Source organism: Morone saxatilis, unplaced genomic scaffold, assembly GCF_004916995.1.
Source record: "Morone saxatilis isolate NCDOM2014 unplaced genomic scaffold, NCSU_SB_2.0 Contig10, whole genome shotgun sequence".
Classification (NCBI taxonomy): Eukaryota; Metazoa; Chordata; class Actinopteri; family Moronidae; genus Morone; species Morone saxatilis.
This window is the reverse complement of record NW_023339652.1, coordinates 5,585,085-5,593,626: the sequence shown is the minus strand read 5'-3', so window position 1 is coordinate 5,593,626 and position 8,542 is coordinate 5,585,085.

Below are 8,542 nucleotides of genomic sequence, written 5' to 3'. Positions count from 1 at the left end.
CTAACAGCTGGGGGGAAAAAAATCACAGTGACACTGTTACTGCAAGCTCATGTAAGAAGATCAAGGAGGGCTGCTTGAAATCTAATTTATTCAAACGCACATGTCAGTGTGAAGCTGGAGCAGAAGCCTCAAATCCTGACAAACTATCAACTAAGGACGGGTTGTAGCATCTGATAATGTAATAATCTGTCCAAATGTGATAAGACGTCCCTGTAAATGGGCTGTTAAATGATGTGGTACACTAACACACAGCAAGTTTCACATCATGTATTTTCAGTTAATTTGACATTAGAATGAATAACTTGTATGAAATAAAAGTAACTATTTTATAAATGGTATTATTGCATATTCATTTAATACAATAATGTAATCTGATTACATTAAAGGAGTTTTCTTAAACAAACAGCAACTTTGGCGAGCAATAATATATATCCTGATTCCTTCCTGTTAACTTCTTAGTTGTGAGGATTTGCCGCCTTTTGTTGTCATATGTAAGAGTGCACTGAATATTTTGGACAGTTCAGACTTTCAGAATATTTTACACCAAACAATTTACTGATTAATCTAGAAAATAAACGGCATGTTACCGAAAAGACAAGCTATTTGATGCCAGCAAATGCAGATAATATGACAGCAGCATGAAAAACGTCGTACACATCCTCTAGTTAATGGCCAGTAATGACACCTTCATCTTAAACTGTTGGTGCTGTGTGAATACAAAGTCCCCAACTCAGTGCAGATGTCCGTGACAGTGACCGATCGGCTTGTCATTGCAAAGAGCTCTCTGTATTGATTAAGTGCCGTATCAAACACATTTGAGACCAGACGTGATAGTGAATCCCCAAAAGTTGGCAGCAAGAAGTAAGCCTGACATTCGGGATGTAACTCTTGGCTTATCCCACCCATGTGATACAGCATGCAGCCAAGATAAATATACACAGTGTAAAAACAACCTACCCCTACACAGGGATGTCATCATGATATCTGTTATCATTGAGAATTGAATCAGAGCTCCTCTATCCTCCTTTCTGTCTCTGGTGGGAAGATGTGAATGGCTCCTTTCATCGCATCTCAAGCTCCCTTCTCTATTTCTTCTTGCTCCTCCAGCATGCCACTAAAAGAGATCGCCTTTGGTCTTGCTCCGCATCTCAACTTCCATGGGAATCAAAGCCGTCATGTTTGCAAGTGGGGGGAGGAGGAGAATGTTGAAATGAAAAATAAAAAACACCCTAATAATTCATAGCTGTGGAGGAGACTCTTGACAGGCGGCAGCTGAGCGAGCGTTAACGCCAACCAACTTTAATCTGCAGAGATCCCCGAAAAAATATTAGAGAAAAACACAAGAAGGCCGTTTCATTTTCTCAGCAGCTACTCCAATTTTTCTCTGAATCCAGGGAGGAACGGCGCAGCGTAGCACGCATTCACACACACAAACACACACGGCCCGACAATGGGCAGGTACAAAGCGAGGAGAAGAAGAAGAGGGAGGCAAACGAGAGGGCAGAGATATGGAGAGATTAAGGGAAAGCTGATGTCATCCGTTTGAATATGTGGCCCTGGGGTGGTTGTTTTTACGGGTGTGTGTGTGTGTGTGTGTGCAGTGATCAGGGATATGAACGTGCTGCTTTGTCAACCTAATCCCCCCCAGCCAGGGCCACGCTGGGTCGAGCACATTACCACCCAATGACACAATCTGTTTTTCAGGACGGCTCGCACCACTTTTATACATTTATAACTCCCCATCATGACAGCTTAGCCCAAAGGTTCAGAGCAACAATCTGACACGTATCCCATCAACCCCCATTTCAACCCTGCTCTCTATCCAACACCATCTACCCTCCTAGTGCTCCAGCGTCAACAGTTGCAACGTCAGGAGAGCCAATTTGTGTGTTTCCAGTAAACTCATAGGATCAAGCGAGGGATTTGAACTGACAGCCCGCTGGGTCAGTGGGGCCAGAATAATAATCACAATCCGCATGGTGGTAATCATCTCATACTGAGACCTCTTGGCCCTTTAATACCAGAAGCTAAGTTATCTCATACTGCCATCACCTCTGCCCCTTTCTAGCCATTGGACCTACAGCGGCGCTGTGTGTGTGTGCGTATGTGTGTGAAATGTGTGTAAAAGCCCTCTGCTATTAAACCAACAGGAGAGCCCAACGGCAGGAATATCCTGTGTTGTTTATTGTGGCCCCACTTGTTTAACCCTTTGAACCCTGAGCTGCTTTTGCTCGATTTCCAATGATTGTATTTACAGGCTTATGGCATTAACTTCACACCCGGCTGAAAAGCGGTGTTTTGCTGCCCTCTCTGGTGGAAAGTTTCCAGCCTATATCACCTCTGACCACACATTACTCAGGTATGGTTGGGTGCTTTTGTAGCACCTTTAAATACACCCAACAGTGATGTCACAGGGTCCTGGAGTACACCTGTACATCACCACCGCAGGCTGAGACCACAGGAGGCCAGGAGATTGTCAGAGGGTGTTAAGTTTCTTATCATCTCTCTCATCATTTAGGCTGACGTTGTGGTCATGTTGGTTGATTTCTGTTGGGGAGGAGGTGATATTTGGTTTGGTTTGGCCTAACCTATTGGTGTTTTCTGCCTAAATGATTTTTAGTTGATGATATACAGATTTAAGAGTGTACAGCTGAGGCAAACTGCTCCACTATTGTCACCATTTTTGTGGCCATTATTTATGAATGTAGTAACTAGCTATGTAGGAAGATAACGTCCCCATTCTTAATCCTGCCAGCTAAACTCTGATTGGTTGATTGTATCTCTAACCCAGGGATGGAGCCCTCAATGAGCTAAAACTAGCAACTTTTATCAAGAAAGAAGCTTTATGCTATTTAAAACTGACTGCATTTGGTTTATATGATTTTCACCATTCTAATAGCAAATGGATGTAGGAGGATATCAACGTTAAATATATGTCAAAAATGTAGATAGCGAAACAAAAGAAAGCTACTTTTTCATGGATTTCATCATTCCAGTTTGTCAAACTTCCTGACTTCATTTGAGTTTATGCCATCAGGGCTTCCATTGACACTGACATTCACATTGAATAACACATTATATAAATAGTACAGATATACAGACAACAACTTGGATTACTTGTTGTACAAAGAAAAAGGTTAAATCTGACTCTAGCAGCATGTGTACAAACAGTATGTGTTCCACTGTGACTGAAGTGTGACTCTAAGAAGGGAGGGTGATATTTTGACGCTAATTGCATCAATGAGAGTGTAAGAGTTAACGGTGACTCCAATCAAGGGCACATAAATCAGAAAAGGAGTCGTAAGTAAAAAGACAGAAAGCCTGTATTTCTTCTGTCTGCATCACAATTAAACTGTCAGTGAAGGAGCATGACCGCAACCGGTAAAAAAACAATGTTCTTCTTTTCTCGCTATAAGTGCTGTTTGTGTAGACTGTGTTGACGCACTGTGACCTAACAAAGCTCTCTTAATGGCACTTGTGATAAATTAATGAAAAAAAAACGTGTGTGGCTTCATGGGGAACAAAGTTGACACTTGACAGAACAAGCATTGATTTTGTTGTCAGTGTTGCATTCAAGGCATTTTTTTTTATCAACCTCAACTAAAACTCCCTCCAACGTTGTCCAGAGGATTTTTAAAGGATATGAGCTAATACAAAGCCATGAATAATGAATAGTAATTTTTAAAAAATGACAGCAAATTATTCATGAATTCTATCTTCCTTCCTGTTACTGGCTCAAGGCAAAAAAAAAGATCCTGGACGCTTCTAGAGTAACCGGCGCTACATTCGGAGTGAACATCGGTTTTCAGAAAATGTTTCCATAAATAATAATGAAGGTTGTGTTTAGATAGACTCCTCTGAAGGTGGACTGAAGGATGTAGCGGAGTGAGGAGGTGCTGCAGCAAGTGATGATGAGTGCAACAAACGAAGAGGCGGTTTGTCAAGAGAGGAATGAACTCAGGGCAAGTTTGCTTTACTTCGTGTCTACAAGAAAAAAAGAAAAAAAAGAAAATAACTTTTTCTTTGAATGAAATAAGTCCATTAGTTATGCAGGGTAATTTTTCCCTCTGACAAATACAGCCATCAATTTGTTCGGCACTGAAAGGGAAACACATAACGTACTGAGCTGCCACATGAAATGCTAGAAAACCAATTATCAGTGATGGATTCAAATGACTCGTACAAATCACTTAAGCATTCACATCAAGGTTAGAAAACTATCTAACTTGGAATAACTCTCAGCTGGATTTTTCCCTGTTACTTATGTTTTAAACTAAACAGATTTTTTCTCTCACAGACTCCTAAAAGGAAAATTCTGGTTTCATTTCAGTCTAATTTTTGTAGTTGTGGCCATTACTCCTATTCGTATTAACACTGGACACAACAATTTAGTCCTTGAGATTAATTGTATAAAAATAATGGTATAAATATTACCTTAACATCCTTCACAGCCAAAAGGAATAGTTTGACATTTTGGGAAATCTTTGCGTATTTGCTTATTTAAAGAGCATCAGATGAGAAGATTGATACCACTCTCATGGTACAATCAGGAGCTTCATATTTAATAAAGCTCAGCTTAGCACAAAGACTGGAAACAGGGGGAAACAATTAGCCTGGCTTCGTCCAGAAGTAAGTACACCTGCCTACAAGAACCTCTAAAGCTCACTAATTAAAAAGATAACTGTCATTTGTTTAATCTGTACACATAAAGAAAGGTTGTGGTTTTACAGGAGATGTTTGGACCAAGAAATAGTGTGACATAACCCTGTAAAAACTCAGCTTGTCTTTTTTGCTCCTCAGTTACCGTATGGATTAAACAAACAATATTTAACAAGTGAATTATTGGGCTCTGAAGGTGCTGGGTTTTTTTTCTATTTGGACAGAACGCTGCTAGCTGATCCCTTTCTGACATTCTAGTCTTTATGCTAATGCTAGGTTCAGATCATACGGGTTGGATGGTAGAGATGGAAAAGACTTTACTTGAGAGTGTTCACATCATCGAATAACTATAGACTACTTTATGATTGCAGAGTTGGCTGGGTGAGGGTTGAAAATACTTTGATAATACAGCACTATATTCATTAAAGTTGGGTTTAATAACCTTAAATGACAGACTTTGGTGGATGTGAGTCATCCATTCTTGTTTGGTTTTTAGGCACCTCCATATTATTAAGCTCCCAGTCTGATCTATCAGAGCTTTCAGAGAAACATGATCTGTAATTAAGACTTGGATATTGTAACGAACAAAGTCGATGAAGTCAGAAGGTAGCAATTATGATAACTCAGATATGAGATGAATATATGTCACAAGCTAAACTGTCTTCTATCTGTTCTTCAATACAATATGTAACGTACAGTAGTTGTGAGCACTGATGTTTCTTGCTTCATTAAACTTTGTTGTAGTTATGTTCTCACATCTCACTTTGGAGAGTGCAAGGATATAAAAATGAGACCCACATTGTACAGTAATAAGCCGGAATCAAATTCAAATCAAATTTGTACCTCCCACTCTCGTTTATCGTCTCTTGTGTTTGCTTCAAAAGCTGTAATTGTTTAATGGATGAAAACCCAGTCTGGATCTCTACCAAAAGCTAATTCTTTTTTTTCCTATGGCCCCAATCTGTCTAGCAAATGTCGTGGTAATCCATTAATAAATACAGCGAATCATGACTTCCTCTGCAGGAATAAGTACAATGACTCTTAAATAAATAAAGTTTTAGAATACATAAATCAAACAGCAGGACATTCACAATATTCACATTCACTGATACTATGGGCCTCTATCCAGTGGTGAAGTGTAAAAGTACAAATTTTAGTACCCTTAGTACCCTTACTTTACTTGAGTCTTTTTCTATTCATGCCACTTTCTTCTTCTACTCCACTACGGTTAAGAGGGAAAGGTTGCTTACTGCTTAGTACTAATGCACTGTTTGTTAACTAAAGCTGTCAGATATGCTTTAGTAAACAAATGTTTTTGTTTTTTTTACAGTGCATTAGTACTTTTACTTAAAGCAGTGTTTCCAACGCCTTCTTTCATTGATTTCAATGGGAATCCGAGCAAATCTGACCCATGTCAGGCATTAAAAATAACTATATAGGAAAGAGATGATGGTCTGATGTGTTTGTGTCTGTCAGAGGCATCAATATTGAACTGAGACTGTTCCATACCCAGCTAAAAACTCTTTGTAGTATGTTTAAGCAAAGCATCTCCATACTTCCTCCACCACTGCCTCTCTCCACCATCTTTCCCCTCCTCTCTCACACTGTCACTCTCTTTTATTCCCTCTTTGATTCAAGCATCCATTAATTCAGGATCCAATTACTTGGATCGCTCTGAGGCCCCTCCCACAAGCCATCCATCTCCAAACGCTCGGCCAATGGACGGCTCTCTCGGTGCGACAGATCAAATTCCACCTCCACAAATAATCCCTTACCAGAATGCTGCTGCCAACGCCGCACAAACTTTAATTGGATCCTTTTAATAGCGTTCACTATGGCCACTTTCAGCCATGTAATTAGGTTTCTCTTCCTATAGAGTTTAATGGTTGTGGGGTGGGTGAGTGGAGCAAGGGGGGAGCTAGAGAGAGACAGGGAGAGGGTAAAAAAGGCCAGACTTTCCGTTTTACACTAGGCTTAATCCAATTTCACCCACAGAGAAATCATCTCATGCCATATATACTTTTTCAATGGGGTTTTTATGGGCCACCATAAAAACCATAGACTAGTGTTGAATATCTAGCCTCATTGATTTTTTGGCTGTGAGTGAAGTGGCCCTCTCTTGCTTCCAGTGTCTCTCTTTTTGGCTTACACCTTTTCCAACTGGCTCTCCTGGCTAATGCAAAGCTCCACCATGGAAAAAAAACCCCTCAGATTCTCTAAACGCTGCCACCAAAACTCCCCGAACAGGATGCAAATGACGGGATTTCCGGAATGATTAATTTCTGGCACTTGTGAGACGATTAGGGGGAGTCAATCAAATGAATAATATATGTATAAGCACTCTATCAAAAGGCAGTGGCACAGTCGCAGGGATGAATGGATGAATGGATGATGGGAGTAAGCAGCTTAATAACAATAAATACAAAGAGACACAGCCCCAAAGGGATAGAGAGAGGACTGTCGAGGAGACAGGAGAGAGAAGAGAGGTGCAATGACGCTATAGGCATACAGCAGATGGATGGGTCATTCACCTGCCCAGGTGAGAAAAGACATTCTGTAATTCTAGGTGACTGCTTTGACAGTTCATAACTCAGCAGTGGAAAAAAAAGTGTATTTGTTTACACCCGAAAGTCGATTTCAAACTGTGTTCATCATGAAGACTGATCATCTTGCCCTTAAATATGGCTGCCGCTAAAAAAAACAGGTCAGTCCTTCACCACCCACAAGGCCGTATGATTAGACAGCACATTTTCCCAAAGATGTCTGATGCAACGTTCGCGCCATTAATACAAGTTTCTGACTTGCAAATACAGTCATGTTTAGCACTGGAAAACTCAGATTTGTGTGAAAAGGTACACAAACATAGAAGTCAAGGTTAATAAACCTTACTCTAAGCAATATAGTGCTATAATAATTATTCAGTCATTTTAAACCCTCACATGAACTCAAGTTACATTCGGCCCCACATGATGTGAATGCAGCGAAGATGGATGCCTTCCTTTCAGCCAAGTCTGTTGCTCAAATTATTTTAATGCTAATTTAATCAATAAAGTCCTTAATTCACCATGCAGACCCCCCCCCACCATCCTCCAGCCCACAAGATGTAAGTGCGGCATGATGCAACATGAGGTGAAATTATATAATTAGAAGCTGATTCATCAATTACATCATGGACAGAAACTTTTTTTTTGATAATCCAATGAAAGTTTAAGTCATTTTTCAACTAATTATGACACCTTGTTCCAGCTTTTCAATTGTGAGGATGTGTTTTTTTGTTTTGTCTTATGTGATGAGCTAAAGTAAAATGAATGTCTGGAATATTGGTCGATTCATTGATTAATCGGAAATTCAAGCACAAAATATCAGAAACACTTCAAAGTAGCAGTTGCAGGGAATAAGTGAGGTAAAGGCAGTCTGTGTGGGGACTCCATGAGAACATATGTCTCTTTGAGAATCTTCAGTCACCTGTGTATGTCTACTTCCTCAGGGATGCCAAATGGCATCTGTAAAACAGAGGGGAGACAAGAAAGAAGAAGAGGCCAGAAAAAAGAGCAGAATCAAAAGAAAAATGGCAGCAGGAAAAAGGACTGGACACACTTCTTCCAGTGATACAAAGCTAGACGTTCACCCCACTGCCACAACATTGAAAAGCATTGTAAGGTTATAATGTATACTATAAAACATACGGCAGCATAAAATCACCAGCAGGACCATCTGGCTGCAGCTTAATTAAATACACTTAATCACATTCCAACATATGCAACACATTCATATGCCACAGCAGTTTAAGCAGGGTGGGCGAGACAAAAATAAAATCCATTTTGATTAAGACTTAAAGGACAATTTTCTGAGTGGCAGAAAACATCATTACAGCCACAGGAGA